This window comes from Taeniopygia guttata, chromosome W (assembly GCF_048771995.1).
Source record: "Taeniopygia guttata chromosome W, bTaeGut7.mat, whole genome shotgun sequence".
NCBI lineage: Eukaryota > Metazoa > Chordata > Aves > Passeriformes > Estrildidae > Taeniopygia > Taeniopygia guttata.
The window spans coordinates 25312482-25331529 of NC_133064.1; the positions used below are offsets into that span (position 1 = coordinate 25312482).

The 19048-nt window shown below is 51.7% G+C and overlaps 1 long non-coding RNA gene across 1 annotated transcript in view; it reads right to left on the reverse strand.

Annotated features, from left to right (window-relative positions):
• The window catches only part of LOC116806886 (uncharacterized), a 30306-nt gene extending 26403 nt beyond the window's left edge, over nt 1-3903 (reverse strand). The window contains exon 1 of the long non-coding RNA XR_012053364.1: nt 3756-3903. This is a non-coding gene — a long non-coding RNA (uncharacterized lncRNA). The remainder of the gene's footprint in view (nt 1-3755) is intronic.
• Between the last annotated feature and the right edge of the window lie 15145 nt (nt 3904-19048).

Sequence of the window (19048 nt, forward strand, 5' to 3'; positions counted from 1 at the left end):
ATTGTTTATAAGATGGCAGTTTATATACACTTCAATATAGTTTACAAATTGTGAGAACACTATCATTGGCCAGCAAACATTGTTTGTCTTTGTCTTAAGGTGGCTAAAGTTTCACACTGCAGACCTAAACTAATTCACACTCAGAAAGCTCATTACTTTGTGGTCACACCTTAACATAATTTCTTACTGCACCACAAACTAATTTCTAACTGCGCCATAACTTTCAAAGGCCTTGCCAAGGCCCATATCTGAGGCCTAGGCTGGGGGTAGCTCAACCTTCACTCTAAATATAAATCATGTCCTCTCTCTCTCAGAAATCTTGCTACAGAGGGAGATGACATAAAGTGGACCAGGGAAGATGATAAAAAATCAGAAAAATTGAAGTTGAAACTGGCTTTGGTACCTGGTTTGAGTTTGCCTTCATTAGAATAGTCCTGTCTTCTGTATGTGATTGTGGAAGGTGCAGTAGCTCATGGAGTTTTAGTCCAAGACTGGGGGGTTGGGGGGGGGGGAGGGGATAAAAAGACCAATAGCATATTTATCAAAATTCTTGGATCCAGTGAGCCATGGATGGACAGTTTGTATTCAGGCTATAGCAGCTACTGCTATTTTGGTGGAGGAAAGCCATAAACTTACTTTTGGAAGTAAACTAATTGTGTATACACCTCATGCAGTCTGAAATATGTTAAATCAAAAAGCTGAAAACTGGCTAACAGATTCTAGGATATTAAAATGTCAAGCTATTTTGATAAACAGTGATGACCTAGCACTAGAAGTAAACAAAAGTTTGAATCCAGCACAATTTTTATATGGGAAACCAAAAAGTAATTCAACACATAATTGTTTAGAAATTATCCAATACCGAACTAAAGTTCTGGAGGATCTAGTAGAGCAAGCCCTCTCAGAAGGGGAAAGAATATATGTTGATTGTTCATCCAGTGTAGCATCCCATGAACTCTCTGCTCTCAGTCAATTCCCAAGTCCTCTGCCCTGGTGAAGGCAGTGACTAAATACCATAGAGTAGTCTTCCTGGAGGGAAAAGACAGACTCCCCCATGGACTTCCCCTGGTTTCTCCTTTCCCTGTTCCCTCATTGGTTGGATATCCCTGGTGGCTGTGCCCTTTCCCCTGGAGACCAATCCCCTCTGCCCAGCCCTTATCTCCATCCCCCACTCCTTCCCCTTCTTAAGTTGCCTGCACCACATGGTGGTCCTCTTTCTTGCCAGGTTCCCTTCAGCTTCCTGTGATTTATCTTGCTGGAATAAAACCTTGCAAAAAGAGCCATTCTTGCCTCTCTTCTGAGCCTGCTGCAGTGAGTGTTGTGTGGGGATCTGACTGCATTGCGTGAATGTTTACCCAACCTGCTTTTCTACAGGAGAGGTTCATTGGGAACAGATATTAGGCAGCAGCACCCACCACTCAACACCCGCATTTTTCTAATTGGCGCACAACTGGGCCCTGAACTTGAGGCTTTATCTAGCCTTTTGAATGTGTCTCCATTGGATCTCCTCTGGATTCTAAGTCACAGTCACTGTTCCAGTTCCCTGAGAGAAAAAACCCCTATTTTCTGGGGGATTTCTCTGGGGGCGGCCGACAACCCTCGAGGCTTCGAGGACCGGCCGAATCAGCAAAACCTCCTCTGAGATTTTTTTTTTCTGACACACTGAGGTGGTGACTATAGTCTGGTGACTGTCACCTTTTCTATATTTTTTTTCCTTTCTTTTATCTCTTAAGAGGGAGACCTCTCAATGGGTAGCAAACTATCCATTGAGCAGAAAGACATTCCCAAGTTTCTAAGGCCCTTCTTAAATATAATGCTAAGTTCTCTAAGGGTGATCTGAGGGTTCTTTTTCTTTGGGTCTTCAAATTCTTTCCGGGTGCCACAGCTGAGTCTGTTTTGTTGAGTTCTGGGATAATGTAGGAAAAACAATGTATCAACTCCAGACTGAGGGTGATGTTCGGGTTGGGAAGTTCTATCCACTTTTTCATTCTATTTACAAGATGAATCAAGCTTTGGGAGAGGGTTCTAAAGATCCTAAAAGTTCTGTATCCCTGCCTTTGTCTCACAACCCCCCTGACCCTGTTCCCCCATCCCCTTGGGATAGGTCTGGAGATGGAAACTGCCTGAAACAGGCACAGGAGAGCTGCCTGCCTTCTGCCTCCTCCAGTCCCCTCCTGTCCCCTTTCCAGACTAGTACTGGCCATGCTAGTCTGGGCTCTTTCCAAACCCTCTCTCCTAAAACCCTTTATCCTCATCTGACCTTGACTGCTATGGAACAAGATGGCACTGGCCACATGGCAGATGCCTCCATTTTAAAATCTCCTGCCCCAGGCACTCAGGACAGTGTCTGGGATTCTCCTCCCCCCCTCCCCTCCCCCCTCCCCTTCCCCCTTCCCCTCCCCCCTCCCCTTCCCCCTTCCCCTCCCCCCTCCCCTCCCCCCTCCCCCCCCCCCTCCCCTCCCCCCCCCTCCCCTCCCCTCCCCCCCCTCCCCTCCCCTCCCCCCCCCTCCCCCCCCTCCCCCCCTCCCCTCCCCCCCCCCTCCCCCCCCCTCCCCTCCCCTCCCCCCCCTCCCCTCCCCCCTCCCCCCCTCCCCCCCCTCCCCTCCCCTCCCCTCTCCCCTCCCCCCCCCTCCCCCCCCCTCCCCCCTCCCCCCCCCTCCCCTCCCCTCCTCTCCTCTCCTCTCCTCTCCTCTCCTCTCCCCTCCCCTCCCCTCCCCTCCCCTCCCCTCCCCTCCCCTCCCCTCCCCTCCCCCCCCTCCCCCCCCCTCCCCCCCCCTCCCCCTCCCCTCCCTCCCTCTCCTCCCCTCCCTCTCTCCTCTCCCTCTCCCTCTCCTCTCCTCTCCTCTCCTCTCCTCTCCTCTCCTCTCCTCTCCTCTCCTCTCCTCTCCTCTCCTCTCCTCTCCTCTCCTCTCCTCTCCTCTCCTCTCCTCTCCTCTCCTCTCCTCTCCTCTCCTCTCCTCTCCTCTCCTCTCCTCTCCTCTCCTCTCCTCTCCTCTCCTCTCCTCTCTCTCCTCTCCTCTCCTCTCCTCTCCTCTCCTCTCCTCTCCTCTCCTCTCCTCTCCTCTCCTCTCCTCTCCTCTCCTCTCCTCTCCTCTCCTCTCCTCTCCTCTCCTCTCCTCTCCTCTCCTCTCCTCTCCTCTCCTCTCCTCTCCTCTCCTCTCCTCTCCTCTCCTCTCCTCTCCTCTCCTCTCCTCTCCTCTCCTCTCCTCTCCTCTCCTCTCCTCTCCTCTCCTCTCCTCTCCTCTCCTCTCCTCTCCTCTCCTCTCCTCTCCTCTCCTCTCCTCTCCTCTCCTCTCCTCTCCTCTCCTCTCCTCTCCTCTCCTCTCCTCTCCTCTCCTCTCCTCTCCTCTCCTCTCCTCTCCTCTCCTCTCCTCTCCTCTCCTCTCCTCTCCTCTCCTCTCCTCTCCTCTCCTCTCCTCTCCTCTCCTCTCCTCTCCTCTCCTCTCCTCTCCTCTCCGGCGCACCGCCCCCGCTCTGGGCGTTCCCCCCAGGACGGGCACCGCCCCCACGCCGTGTTCCCCCATCCCCGTGAACCTCCCTCCCCCTGCGGCGTCCCTTCCTCCCGTTGCCGCTCCGATCCCTGAGCTCGCTGCCCCCGTGTCATGTTCCCCCTTCCCCACGGTCGCTCCTCCCACCGCGGCCGCCCCTCCTTACGTTCCCGCCCTAGCATCTAGCTTTCCCATCCCCTCTTCCAACCCCATCCCCCCTCCCTGCCCTGTCCCGCCCGCGCCCAATTCAGTTCCCGTGCCGGGCACCTCGTTCTCGGCGATAGTTTCTGCGGTCCCAGCGCCCTCCAACTCCCCCGTGGCCGTGCCTCCCGCGGTCCCGGCGTCCCCTTCCTTCCCTGAGCCTGCGACTTCCGCGTATCCTGTGTTCCCTCCCTCACTTCCAGCCGCTGTTTCCGCGGTAACCCCAACTCCCCCCCCCCCCCCCCCCCCGCTACCCGCGGGACCGGCCGTGCCCGCCGCTGCCGCGCTGGCCGCGGCCGTCTCCGTTCCGCCGGGTACCCTCGTAACCCTCCCACCCTTGCCAGCCGCGGCGCTTCCCCCGCTTCCCCCCGCGCCTGAGGCGGTGGGTCCGCCGGCACCCACCCTCCCCGCGGCCCCGGGCTCCTCCCAGCCGCCGTTCCCGCCTCCCCTGTTGTTTCGGCAGTGGGGATTCCCTTTCCCCCTGCGGCCCCTGGTGTTCCCCCTACCCCGGCTCCGTGTGTCCCCCCCGGCAGTAGCTGCCTCCGCCTCTGTCTACCCGTTCGCACCAGCTGTCCCGGCAGCGGGGATTCCTTTTCCTCCGTCCCCTGCGGAACCATCTCCTCCGGCTTTCCGCCCCCCCTCCCCCCCCCCCCCCGCACGGTCCCGCGGTTTCTCCCCCGGGTCCCCCCCCCGATACCCCCCCCACCCCACCCTATGGGAGGGAAGCTAATCAGAAAAACACCTTCTGTTTTACACACTCCAAACACGAAGTGTACCCCGGCTGGAGCTCTGGTGCTGATTCTAAAATATTTGCTTCTACCTCAGATAATACTGATTCCTCAGATTCAGATGGTGAATTTCAGGATCCTTGGGTTCAAATCAAAAGAGAAATAGCTGTGGACAAGAACTGGGAGTTTGCTAAAAAATTAAAAATCCTTGCCGCTTCAGTTAGATACAGAAGGGGGTGCCCCCCAAAATGGAAAACTATTCCTTATACTGAACTCAGAGAAATCTGCCGAATTTCGAAAGATTTTGGCCGATATTCCCCAGATTTCAGAAATCTCATACACGTAAGATTCTCAACTCATGTGCTTGTCCCCTATGATCTCCGGCATGTTATGTCCCTCCTCTTATCACCTACGGAGATACTTTTGTGGGAATCAATTTGGAAAAAACAATTAAAAATATTACTACAAAATTACCAATCAGAGGCTAGCCAACCTTGATAGTAAAAGGGTTTTAAAATCATGGGGATTAAGGGTTAAAAGGAAAAATAAGCTTAGTAGGCCCTGGAAAAATAAACACCCTAAGCACATGGAGAACTTGTACTTGCTAGAACTGCACCTATACATGATAAATGATATACTTGTTAGATGTGATGATTGTTTAGTAATTAAATATTATTGTTTAATCATAAGAATAATAATGAGAAACTGTGGTCAGGGACCTAAGAAAGATCAAGAGAAACTCATGTCAATGTATACAATAGAACAATATAAGTTCAATAATTAATATGTAAGTTATATAATGATAGAATATAAAATACGTTCAGCTCAAAAGCCATGTCGGAGTCAGATTTGGGTCTGTACCTCTGATTCCCAGAGCTCTTCAATAAAAGCACCTGCATATAATCATATCCCGTGATTACGTGTGTTCCTGAACACTAACATTTTGGTGAAACCATATGGGACCCTGCGGGCGCTGCTGGGGATCCCGCGACCTGATCATGCTCCAGCCGGCACCGAGGGATTTTCGGGGAGCCCATCGGTGCCGCGACGCTCCACCGCTCACAACGTCCCCTGGAGAGAGGTAAGGTGCTTTTAATTTAGTCTGGTACCTGCCGATAAGACGCAGAGAAAGCTACACTCGGTTGGGTTAAAGGAATTCCTGTGGTATTCCCTAGGCGCCATCCGTCAGACATCGCGAAAGCGTTGCAAGTTCAGCATTCGGTGGTGTTTTGTGGCTGTAATATGGAGAAGCTTAAAGGTCTCTTGGGTGGCAATGCCCCCATGTGGAGTTGTGTTATTATATGTTTTACCACATTTGTATTATGTATAAGTTCGTTCCTTGTACCCCCCGGGCTCTGTAACGGCCCCCCCGGGTCTTCCCATCTCTCCCCGCAGTTTGTTGTCCCCGAGAAATTGCAAAGTCACCGTGTTTACCCCCAGATGCCTGTCTGTCACTCGGTGCCCCTTCCCCCCACCTAGAATCTTCTACCCGGGATGCCGAGGGATAGGCAGACGACCTGGGACCCTCCACCTGTCCGCCCCCCATTGGATGTACCCCTGCACCCCACTGCCCTCAGACCCCCCGTGGCATTACCCCATTGGCTGCCCCAGTTTTCCCCTGTCCTGTACTTAATCCGCAGGCGCGGCACGCCCGCGGCTTTTCTCCTGGCAGGCACCCTCGCGTTGCCGCCGCCCTGCCCGAGCAGCCGCCGCTTCTCTTGGCCGGCTCCGGCGCCCGCCGCTCCACCCCGCTCGCCGTCGCGGCACAGACAAACACCGGCGCAGCAAGCCGCGGCCCCTTCGGTTATTGCTCTCCTCGTTTGGTTGCAATAAAACGGAATTCTGCCCCCCGGAGAAAAGACTCTTTCCTTTTATTCGCCGTGGGACTCGCCGCTTGCTCTCAGACCCACGCAGCCCCGCCCGAAGCCCGCGAGGGCTCAGCGGGAGGGGGGAAGATCTGCTCGCGCTCCCCTTTCCTCCTGGAGCTAGCTGGGATAAGGGGGGGGAAAGAGAGCATACCGCAGTTGTGGCGCCCAAACGTGCGGCTTGAGAGCTTCAAGCACATGGACGGAGGACCGCCAAGTCCCGAGAGACTGGTGGACTTAACCTCGTGGACGTTACAACACCTTCAGCAAGCCGCGGCTCCATTTTAGCGAGCCAGGGCTTCCGGGAGGACCGGACCAGCAGCTTCGGTTTGCACCGCCGGAGTTCGGTCCACTCACGGTGAAAACTTCGCAGCTGGACTTTTCATTTCCCCTTCGGACTTCGCTGGACCTGTGGTAAGTTACAGGGGTCCCCCAGGGCCGGGCACACCTTGCTCCTTTTGGGGTGGGTTTCTCTTTCTCCCACAAGGGGGTGATAAGATCCCACATTTTGTTCTCCCGCGGCAGGGAGCGTGTAAGGACAGGTTACCCGGCGTCCATAAAGGGGTCTTCTATTTTCTGTTGTTATTTTACCAGTTGTGAAGTTCACGACACGCTTTAAAATCGACAGGATGGGTGCTAAACTGTCAGTGTCACAGCAGAGAATTTATGTTCAAATTATAGGAATTCTAGTTGGGGGAGAAAAAAGATTTTAAAAATCTGACTTTAAGCGCTTCGCCCGGTGGCTTCTGCAGTCTTTACAGGATATATTGCAGGCAAATTTATACCAAACTCAATTTTGGGACCGAGTTGGAAGGGAAATCGTCCAAAAAGAGGACCCTTCCCTCTCAATTTTCATCCATCTGGCAATCCAAATTAGAAATATTGTCAAAAATAACAGCGAAGGGAAGCCAGAGCCATGGAAAGGTGAATACAGCCCCCCATGCCTCCTCTCCTCTCCTTCTATCCCTAGCCCAGGGATTCTCAGACAGGCATCCCGGCAGCCGCCGCAGGAAGACTCTGGCCCCTTTGTTAACCCCCGGGTTCCCTCGCAGGGCAGTGCTGGCATCGCCCTGCACTCTTCCCATCCCCAAAGCCCCTCTCTTTGTACAGCCCTGCCCCATAGTAGTAAAGTTGTAAGTTTTAAGACCCCAGATCCCTCTCCACAACCTTCCCCAGACCTTTCCCAAAATGATTCCCTTTCCTACCCCAGGGCACAAGATGGAGGGAACCACATGGCATCCCCCTCCCCCCGTGCTTTGTCTCCCAACAACCCCTTTCGCCCTACGGCCAACCCATTCCACCCCCGAGACTTCTCCACCCACTCTTCCTCTCCACCCCCTTCAGGCACCTCCCCTAATGAATCATTCAGCAGTCCTCCCTCCAACCCCACCCCTAGGGGTGATGCAACACCAGCCCTGGTCCTGCCTCCTCCCTCGGTTCCCATGACCCGCCCTCTGGTTCCCACACCTCGGTTTCCGAGGGGGGAGGGGGAGGGGGGAAGCCGCGACCTGCAAACCCCGCTTGCCTTTTCTGCTGCGCCGGTCACCTATACACCGCGGCAGAGGGGCAGACCCCTCGCACAGTGGACTCCAATACCACAGTCAGTACTCACGGATGTCTGCAAAGCCCAAAAGGAGTTTGGCTGGGAAAGTGAATACTTTAGGGGGCTGTTAAAAGCCACACTTTCCTCCAACGAGTACGTCCCTGCTGACATGCGCACTCTCTTTTCGTGCTTGATTACTCAAGCCGAGTTTTTGGTATGGGAATCCGCATGGAGGCGGGAAGTATGAGATGTATTACCCTACCTTTGGGCCAATGGCGAGACCTCCTTCGACATCGATGGGGGCGTGTTGTCCACTGATCATCTGTGCGGGATGGGGGATTGGGACGTGGCAACAACGCAGGCCGAAAAGATACCAAGGGGGGCACTGTCAGCAAGTGCCAAGACAGCACAAAAAGCATTCTTTAAGTTAAGACCCAGTGGTCCTGTTGTCAACTGTTTCTCTCTTAAGCAGGAGACACAGGAATCTTTCATTAGTTTTATAGACAGGTTGTGCAGGGCAGCTAAAGCACAGGTTCCAGAGGAGGGATTGAGGCAAGGCATGGTGAAGCAAATCGCCCTGCAGAACGCCAATGAAGCCTGCTGACAGACAATCCTGAGCCTTCCCCTCGACCCAGAGCCAACACTCCAAGACATGCTGGACGTGTGCACTCGAAAGGTCACCTTGCCATCAAAGGATCTGCAGGGGACGCCCCAAACGCCATCAAGGAGGGTCTCCTTTGCCGAAGCCCACACGCCATCCGTAGCCCCAGCTCCTGCGCGCAGCTTCTCAGGGCCACCCCCCCAAAGGTTACAGCCCGGGAAAACCCTGCAACCTCTGCAATAAGAAAGGACACTGGGCATCCCATTGCCCCCTCAAAGAGGACTTCTTACGTTTCAGAAACCAAAACCAACAGCAAGGTGCCTCGAACCCAGGGGGACAATCAAAAATCTAGCTTCTCAGCACAGTCCCTCCCTGCGTGAGGACACAAATTTGGTGGGAAACATAACATCAGGGGGCAGGAGGGACAACACATTAGCATACCCACCTGAGGACAGGAACTCTATTACCAGACATGACATTACTGGATTGGACAATAGGGGAACTAGAGCTGGTGAGCCAGCCTGCATGGGGGAAGTCGGGAATTTCATCTCGCAGGCATGGCTTGGTCGGGACCCCGACCATCCCAGGCCTATCCTTAACACCCAGTCCAACTTCTCTCCATACAGGTTGGCCCTGACCGAACCCCTGCTGCTCAGGGACAGCAATTGGCATTTTGTCACGGTCGACACACAGGACCCAGGGACCTGGAGAAGACTCCACAGTAAGTACATCGTCCTTGGGGACACAAAATACACGCCACTCGACATCACTATTGCACCCAACTTAACATCTGCAAACCCTAAACATCTGGTGCTGTGGCTGCACTGTGCTCACCCGCCAGTCTACCTTCCTAAAGGGCAAATCATCGCCCAAGCCATACCTGTATCTGGGGCCCCCGTCTACCCAGAAGACCTATGGATGAAAACTGCAGAGAAAATCTACGAGGTGTGTCAGGCCTAGGTAATTGGGAAGGAAAGACCCAAAATTGCGTGTTACATGTGGAATGGCAGTGAGCACAAGTGGCTTAACGGCCCCTTGGACACAGGGGCAGACGTCACGGTCATTCCCTCACGGGATTGGCCATCGCGTTGGGAGCTGCAGGACGTGGCTGGACAAATTCAAGGTATTGGAGGGGCACAATTGGCAAAACAATCAAAAAACATAATCAAATTTGAGGGGCCAAACAGACAAACAGCTTACTAGTGTCCGTTTGTTTTAGATTACACAGAGACCCTGTGGGGAAGGGACCTAATGGCCCAGTGGGGGCTGACATTGAACATTCCAACCCCCCAGGTTTTTTGGGCAGCGGTCACTGAGGAGCGTCCTACCCAAAAGTTAAATTGGCTTTCTGATGTTCCGATCTGGGTAGAGCAGTGGCCGCTCAATAAACAAAAATTAAAAGCGCTCCAAAAGCTCATGGCAGAGCAACTTGCCAAGGGACATATCCAAGAAACAACATCTCCTTGGAATTCCCCCGTCTTTGTCCTGAAAAAACCAGGCAAAGACGAATGGCGGCTTCTTCACGACCTCCGTGCCATCAGCAATGTGATTGAAAATATGGGTCCCCTCCAACCAGGGATGCCGTCCCCCACAATGTTACCAAAAGATTGGGAATTGGCTGTCATTGACATAAAAAATTGCTTCTTCCATATTCCCCTACACCCTGAAGACACACCACGTTTTGCCTTCTTGGTTCCTTCCACCAACCGAGAAGCCCCAATGGAGCGCTACCATTGGCGAGTTTTGCCACAGGGCCTCAAATGCTCGCCCACCATCTGCCAGCGGTACGTAGCTTGATTGCTGACCCCCGTCCGTGCAGCCACCGAGGGCGTGATCATCCAACACTATATGGATGATATCTTGATTTGTGCTCCCAACAGCGATCTCCTTACACACGCGCTTAACCTGACAACCGATGCGTTGATTGCTGCAGGGTTTGAGCTGCGAGAGGACAAAATTCAAAAGATGCCACCCTGGAAGTACCTGGGTTTGGAAATTAACAAGCGGACCATTGTTCCACAAAAATTGGCCATCAAAAACAAAATTCGGACCCTAGCAGACGTCCAGCAGCTGTGCGGTTCTTTGAACTGGGTGAGGCCATGGTTAGGTATTACAAACAGAGACCCAGCCCCTCTTTTCGATTTATTGAAAGGGGGGGAAGAGCGGAGTTCTCCCAGGGAACTCACCCCAGAGGCCCAGTCAGCTTTGATCAAGGTCCAGGAGAAAATGTCTGCCAGACAAGCCCACCGGTACAATCCGGACCTGCCCTTTAAATTCATCATATATGGCAGACTACCACACCTCCATGGTGTGATATTTCAATGGACAGACACCCCAAAGAAGGGCAAGAGCCAAGACCAAAGGGACCCACTCTCCATCATAGAATGGGTCTTCCTAAGTCACCATCGGTCCAACAGAATGACAAGGCCACAAGAGTTAGTAGCAGAACTGATCCGCAAAGCAAGAGCGCAGATCCGAGAGTTAGCTGGATGTGACTTTGAATGCATTCATATTCCCATCAAATTGGAATCAGGCCAATTCACCAAGGCCATGCTAGAACACCTGTTACAGGAAAATGAATCCCTGCAGTTCTCTCTAGACAGCTACACAGGCAAAATTTCAGTTTTGAGACCAGCCCACAAAATTTTAGAATCAGAAATTCAATTTGCATTGTCCATCAAACGAATTCACAGCAAAAAGCCACTCAAAGTGTTAACAGTTTTTACAGACGCGTCCGGAAGTTCTCACAAGTCTGTGATAACTTGGAAAGACCCCCAGACGCAGCAGTGGGAGGCAGATATTGTGGAGGTGGAAGGTTCCCCTCAAATAGCTGAGTTGGCTGCTGTCGTTAGGGCCTTTGAGCGATTCTCTGAACCTTTTAATTTAGTAACTGATTCAGCATATGTAGCGGGTGTAGTGTCTAGAGCGCAAGATGCTGTGTTGCAGGGTGTGTCCAACAAGGCCCTGCACAAGTTGCTCTAAAAACTGATTAAGCTAGTCTCCCACCAAGAGCAACCCTTTTACGTGATGCATATCAGGTCACATACCAACTTGCCAGGGTTTTTGGCCGAGGGCAATCGGCGTGCCGACTCTCTCGCTGCCGCCCTGGCACAAGTAGCACCGCTCCCAGATAAGTTCCAGCAAGCTAAGATCAGCCACCAATTTTACCACCAGAATGCGCCCGGGCTGGTCCGGCAATTCCACCTCACCCGTGACCAGGCCAGAGCCATTGTGGCCACCTGCCCGTCCTGTAAATCGCTCCCCCTACCATCGGTGAGCTCAGGGGCAAACCCTAGGGGTCTAAAGTCCTGCGAAGTGTGGCAGATGGATGTTACTCACATCCATTCCTTTGGGAGGATGAAGTACGTCCATGTCTCCGTAGACACTTTCTCTGGGGCAGTCTTTGCTTCTGCCCACGCAGGGGAAAAAGCCAAAAACATTGAAAAGCATTTAATACAGGCCTTCGCTATGCTGGGCGTCCCAAAAATTGATAAAAACAGACAATGCCCCCGGGTACACATCCAAGGAGTTTGCCAGCTTCCTGCAGCAATGGGGAATAGAGCACAAAACTGGCATCGCGTATTCCCCGACAGGTCAAGCCGTGGTGGAGCGGACTCATCAGAGTCTCAAACGTATGCTGAAACAACAAACACCAACTATGAAAGTTGAGTCCCCCCAAGTTCGACTCGCGCGAGCCCTCTTCACACTGAACTTCTTAAACTGTTCTTTTGAAAACCTCAACCCGCCAATCACTAGGCACTTTGGCAACCACGAGCAGAGCAAGGTCAGGGAGAAACCGCCAGTGCTCATCAAAGATCCAGAGACTTGGCAGCTGGAAGGACCCCACGAGTTAGTCACCTGGGGACGGGGATATGCTTGCGTGTCCACGCCCTTAGGCCTGAGATGGGTCCCATCCAAATTTGTCCGGCCATATGTGCCCAAACACCAGACTGACAAGAAAAAGGATCCTCAGGTGAGGCATGCAGCCCTCCGCAGCTGGAGAAAGTCTCCCCCTTTCCTTTTCAATTCAACACTTTCTCTCTCAGAGCCTTCCCTTTCACCATCCAATTCCCTAGACTCGCTCTTCCCTTTTGATTTAGACCTCCCCTCCCTAGAAAGCTAATTAATGTTCCAGTTGTTTTTCAGACGTAAGCTTCATCCCTCTCGCAAGTGACTAGCTGAGGTTGCTTCAAAGAATGAAGTCTCACGGGTTGAATCCAATCCATTTGAGAAACGGGACTTATGTTGCTATTAACACTCATTGTTCTTATTACAAGTTTTAGTGTTGTTAAAAGGTTTAAAGGCCATCAACTCCACCATGCATATCGGCCACGCCGTCTTTGCCGTCCCATTAGAGCTGACACCGCTCGACACGAACAGCCAGAAAAGAACCAAGAAGAACACCCAGAGGACATCGGGTTCAACGCAGGGGAACAGGACTGCAAATCTCCCGTTTAAGTTATTTTCCGTTCTTTTCTTTTTAAAAAATAGAAGAGGGAGATGTGGAGTTGTGTTATTATATGTTTTACCACATTTGTATTATGTATAAGTTCGTTCCTTGTACCCCCTGGGCTCTGTAACGACCCCCCCGGGTCTTCCCATCTCTCCCCGCGGTTTGTTGTCCCCGAGAAATTGCAAAGTCACCGTGTTTACCCCCAGATGCCTGTCTGTCACTCGGTGCCCCTTCCCCCCACCTTGAATCTTCTACCCGGGATGCCGAGGGATAGGCAGACGACCTGGGACCCTCCACCTGTCCGCCCCCCATTGGATGTACCCCTGCACCCCACTGCCCTCAGACCCCCCGTGGCGTTACCCCATTGGCTGCCCCAGTTTTCCCATGTCCTGTACTTAATCCGTGGGCGCAGCACGCCCGCGGCTTTTCTCCTGGCAGGCACCCTCGCGTTGCCGCCGCCCCGCCCGAGCAGACGCCGCTTCTCTCGGCTGGCTCCGGCGCGCGCCGCTCCGCTGACCAATTTGAAGGTATTTTTCTTTTTCAGGAGTCTCCACCGTTTGCCCATCAACCAATGCATATCCTGGCATTCTTTTTCCTTGTATGCATCTGGATTAAAAATGCGGGAGATGGATGGTGGGTGCTGCTGCCTAATATCTGTCCCAAACAAACCTCTCCTGTAGAAAAGCAGGCTGGGTAAACATTCAGGCAATGCAGTCAGATCCCCACACAACACTCACTGTGGCTGGCTCAGCAAGAGAGGCAAGAATGGCTCTTTTTGCAAGGTTTTATTCCAGCAAGATAAATCACATGAAGCTGAAGGGAACCTGGCGAGAAAGAGGACCACCATGTGGTGCAGGCAACTTAAGAAGAGGAAGGGGTGGGGGACGGAGATAAGGGCTGGGCAGAGGGGATTGGTCTCCAGGGGAAAGGGCACAGCCACCAGGGATATCCAACCAATGAGGGAACAGGGAAAGGAGAAACCAGGGGAAGTCCATGGGGGAGTCTGTCTTTTCCCTCCAGGAAGACTACTCTATGGTATTTTGTCACTGCCTTCACCAGGGCAGAGGACTTGGGCAACCTGCATAAAGGTAACAATCGAGATATTAAATTCACTGGGAATGGGAGGATATAAGGTATCTAAAGAAAAAGCACAAATTGCCCAACAGACTCTGATTTACCTGGGATGTGAAATCTCACAAGGGCAGCGAAAACTGGGTACTAACCGTATTAAAGCTATTTGTGCCATTCCAGAGCCCCAGAATCTACATGAGCTGTGAGTCTTCCTTGGGATGACAGGGTGGTGCCGCCTGTGGATCGTGGACTATGAACTAATTGCAAAACCCCTGTATGAGGCCCAGAAGACGCAGCCATTTACCTGGGGCAAACCACAGAAGGAGGCCTTCCTCAAATTAAAGGAGGCCTTGACAACTGCTCCTGCATTGGGGTTACCTGATTTGTCCAAAGATTTTCAGCTGTTTGTACATGAAAGGCTGCATCTGGCATTGGGAGTCAGAAGAAAGCCCATTGGAACAGAATTGCATGGAAATAATAGAACACACCTGTGCGGCTAGAGCAGATCTGAAAGATGTCCCCCTAGAACAGCCAGACTGGGAGTTGTTCACAGATGGAAGCAGTTTCATGGAGAATGGAATCAGACACACTGGATATGCGGTAACAACAATCAGTACAGTGGTAGAGGCAAAAGCATTGCCACCAAATACATCCACCCAGAAGGCAGAACTGGTTGCTTTAACCAGAGCACTAGAATTAAGTGAAGGGAAAAAGGTGAACATATTTACTGATTCAAAATATGCATTTGGAGTAGTGCGTGTGCATGGGACCCTATGGAAAGAACGAGGCCTGCTTTCGTCTCAAGGGATGCACATTAAACATCAAGATGCAGTTCTGCAGCTGATAGGAGCAGTACAAAAACCTGAACAAGTGGCAGTTATACACTGTAAGGCACATCAATCAGGAAACTCCAAAATTTGTGAGGGAAATTGAAAGGCAGATTGGACAGCTTGACAGGCTACTCGAAAGGTGCAAAGAGCAATGGCATTGGTACCTTTAAAACCTAACGTATCTCAATTCAATTTACCTCCACAGCTGAAATATTCAGCAGAAGATGAGAAATTGGGACATTTGCTGAATGCAAGGAAGAATCCAGAAGGGTGTAATTTGGTTACTCTACAGTGTCCTAAAAGGAAAGATACAGAAGAGGACATCCTGGAACCGGAAAATAATCAAGGCACTGAGACGGGATCCACACCCATCATCCTCTGATCCTCCAGTCCATGACAACATTCACGTCAATCCTGGATTTGAAGAACATCATGTATAAACTCAGAAGCTAAAAGACTGTATCAACTGAAAGTATTTGCACTTATAGTGAAGTGAAAATACTTTCAAAGGGGGGAAAATGATAGTAAAAGGGGTTTACTTTCTGTCATGGTTTGACACGGAAAAAGAATTTTTCTCGGAAGGAAGAGGTCAGTTTGGATATTGACCAATTGCAGGTGGACACGACTCTGAGAACACAGAGGGGTTAAAAGCAGAATTCCCAGGAGAACTCACTCTCTTTGGTTCTGGTCAGCACGCAGTGCAGGATCTCCCCTGCCCGGCCTGTGGCTGGGTGGTGGAGAGGAAAGCCATGTGGCCTTCGGAGGTAGGCCCAAGGGTGGAGGGACTGGAACTGGGCCTGGCCCCTGCAGATGGAATGGTGGAGAAAATCTGGAATGTCTCTGTTCCCCCTCCCCACCCCACCCCCACCAGTCTCTCTGGAGAGAGAGAGAGAGAGAAAGAGACAGCGGCGGTTTTGTCAGCAGTTCACCGCGGGGAAGGAGAAGAACGGGGCGGGGGGGGGGGGGCGGCGCAAGGTGCCCAGCTGCCTGTGGGAGCTGGAGCCTTGGCAGCGAGCCATCCTTGGGAGTCGGTACTTTTAACCCTTCCTTGAGAAAATGAAAGCTTTGTGAAATTTTTCTCCTCCTCAGTTTGAAAGAGAGGAAGAGAGACAGCCTGGGACCTGGGATGTTAGGAAAAGAAGATTGGGGTGGAAGATGATGGAGTGGCTTTTGGATGGACTTTTTCTTGGTAGCCACAGACTGAACCGATCTTCTCCTCCAAGAGAGACTGTATTTTAGGAGAATGCCGGTGAGCCAAAGAGACCTGCTTCAGCTGGGAAAAGACAGAAGTGGAGCGAACAGAGAAAAGTTAAGGAGGTTTGTGGTGGTGCCCCCTGTCTTCAGAGAAGAAGAAGAGAAGAAGATCTCTGTTCTTGGACCCTGTGCCCCAGGGGAAAATGGGGGGGCTGTGGTCCCAAAAATGAAAAACTGTGTGGTTCCCCCCCTCACGCGGCCCCTCGAATAATCCGACTAGCTCAGAGATAAGGGGCTGTGAGGGAAGGAATATCAGGAGAAGGGTAAAGATATTCAAAAGAGGCTCTTACCCCAGGAGGTTGGTACAGCTCTCTTTATTCTGTGTTGTCCATGTGGAGAGCAGGGCAAAAGAGGACGAACAGGAAATGTCAGGGGTCTATATAGGTTTTGGACAGGGTGGGCTTTCCTGGTTCTCCGCCAACCCCATTGGGGTAGAAAGGAGGGTCCAGGGATTATCTTGATCAGAGTCAAAAGGTCTCGGGGAAGGGGGGGGCACAGGGTGCCCATGAGATCACTGTAACATCTCCCCCTTATTTGTTAAACAACGTTACAGGAATTTACTGGGCTCAATTCAACCCTGAGCAGGATCTCGAACGCTAAGGTTACAAGGAACAAAATAACAAGGAGTAACAAAATTGATCTAACAATGGATGTCCACCACCCTGTGAATCCCCAGCCCTTAAACATTCTTTTCAGCATTTGCAGGATGACAACTTGCATGGGATTCATCATAGGGTTGAGTGGGAGGTAGGTTTTCTCTAAAAGGGAAAAACAGACATTTTAAGAACATGTTAAAATTTCAGTCTCTGCTGGAAACAATTCATGCTCAGGAACATTCCTCTTCTTCCATCCGGCGGCATCTTCTCTTTGAAACATCAGCTACTTGCTTCCTGTCCCCTTTTGTCTGTCCTGGATTCTTGGGGAAAAAAGGTTTTACCCACTTCTGGGGAATCCACCGAGGGCCTGAGGGATTATCTACACACGCATAGCCACGACCCCAGGTTACAAGTCCATAGGGACCCTTGGTTTCCCAAGTTTCTGGATCCCTAATCAAGACCGGGGGATGCTGAGACAATTTGAACTGGTTGCCACTGTTAAAGTGACGCACAACCGGTGGACTCATATTTTCAAATGAACAGTTCAGAAAATTGGTCGTAAACATGTCTTTACAGAGCCTCTCTCGTGAAGAAATCCATGGAGCTGAGCTGTTTTGTTTCTTCAATACCTGCTTGAGCGTCTGGTGTGCACGCTCGACTACAGCTTGACCTGTGGGGGAATGGGCAATGCCAGTCTTATGTTCCACTCCCCACTGTTGGAGAAATTCCAGAAACTCCTTGGATATATATGCTGGGCCATGATCTGTTTTAATAGTTTTTGGAACCCCCAATACTGAAAATGCTTGCACTAGGTGCTGCTTGGCATGCGCAGCCTTTTGTCCTCTATGAGCAAGGGCATACACTGCCCCGAGAATGTGTCCACGCTTACATGAACGCATTCAAGGCGACCAAAACTCTGAATGTGTGTGATGTCTGTCTGCCATACCTCACAGCTGCCAAGGCCTCTGGGGTTTACCCTCATGCCAAATGATGGCACGGCCTGGAGCTGACAATTAGGACAGTTGGTCACAATGGCTCGGGCCTGGCTCCGTGTTATCTGGAACTGTCGAATCAAACCTGGCACATTCTGATGGTAGTGCTGGTGACTCAGTTTTGCCTGTTGGAAAACATCAGGGAGACATGCTTTTTCAACTGGTGCAGCAAGGGAGTCTGCTTTGCAATTCCCCTCTGCAATCTCACCTGGTAAATCAGTGTGTGACCTCACATGCATCACAAAGAATGGATGCTCTCGGTGAGAGATTAAATAAATTAGCCTTGAGAGCAACCTGAAGAGATGTTCATTTTCTATTTCTTTGAGCATAGCCTGCTCCGCCCTGGACACTACATGTGCCACATAGGCAGAGTCTGTCACCAAGTTGAATGGCTCAGAAAACTTCTCAAAAGCTCTCACCACTGCAGCGAATTCAGCCACCTGGGGGGATCCCTCCACAAGCTCAACATCAGCTTCCCAAAGCTGAGTCTGTGGATTTCTCCAAGTCATCACCGACTTGTGGGAAGCCCCAGAGGCATCCGTGAACACTGTGAGAGCCTTGAGTGCCCTCTGGCTCCTTTCCTCTTGAGGAATGAGGTGGAATTCCTCATTGAACAACTTGTGAGACGGGGCATGGACTGATATTTGTCCCCTGTAGCTGTCCAGAGATAGCTGGAGACTGGCACTGCTCTGGAGCAAATGCTCAAACATCCCTTTGGTCAGTCTCTCAGGAGAGTTCCTTCCCTCTTCAGAAAGCCTGACTGGAAGGTGGATACATGCTTACAAGTCACACCCTGCTAATTCGCACAACCTCACCCTGGCCTTCTGAATCAGCTTTGCTATCAGCTCTTGTGGCCTAGTGATGGTTTTGGATCTTTGGAGCGATAGGAAAACCCATTCTATGATTAAGAGTGGATCCTTCTGCCCCTCGGTCCATTGGAAAATCAACCCATGCAGGTGTGGCAGCTTTCCTAGAACAATGAACTGGAAAGGCACGTTTGGGTTACACCGATGTGCCTGCCTCTCTGACAAGGCCTTCTGTACCTTTTCGATTGCTGTCTTTGCCTCTGGGGTCAGTTCTCTGGGGGAGGCCAGCTCCCTTGCCCCTTTCAAAAAATTGAAGAGAGGTTCCAGGTCCTCATTTGTGAGGCCTAGCCAGGGCCTTACCCAATTTAAAGACCCACACAGCGAGTGGAGGTCTGCTAGTGTTCTGGGGTTGCCACTGATCTCCAATTTTTGAGGGAAAATAGTCCTTGCAGTGATTTCTAGGCCCAGGTATCTCCAAGGTGGCATTCTTTGAAGTTTGTTTTTCTGCAATTAAAATCCAACAGAGGTTAAAACTTTAACCACTAGGTCAAGCGTGTACTGGAGTATAGAGTCATCGGGAGCACACACAAGCACATCATCCATGTAGTGAAGGATGATGG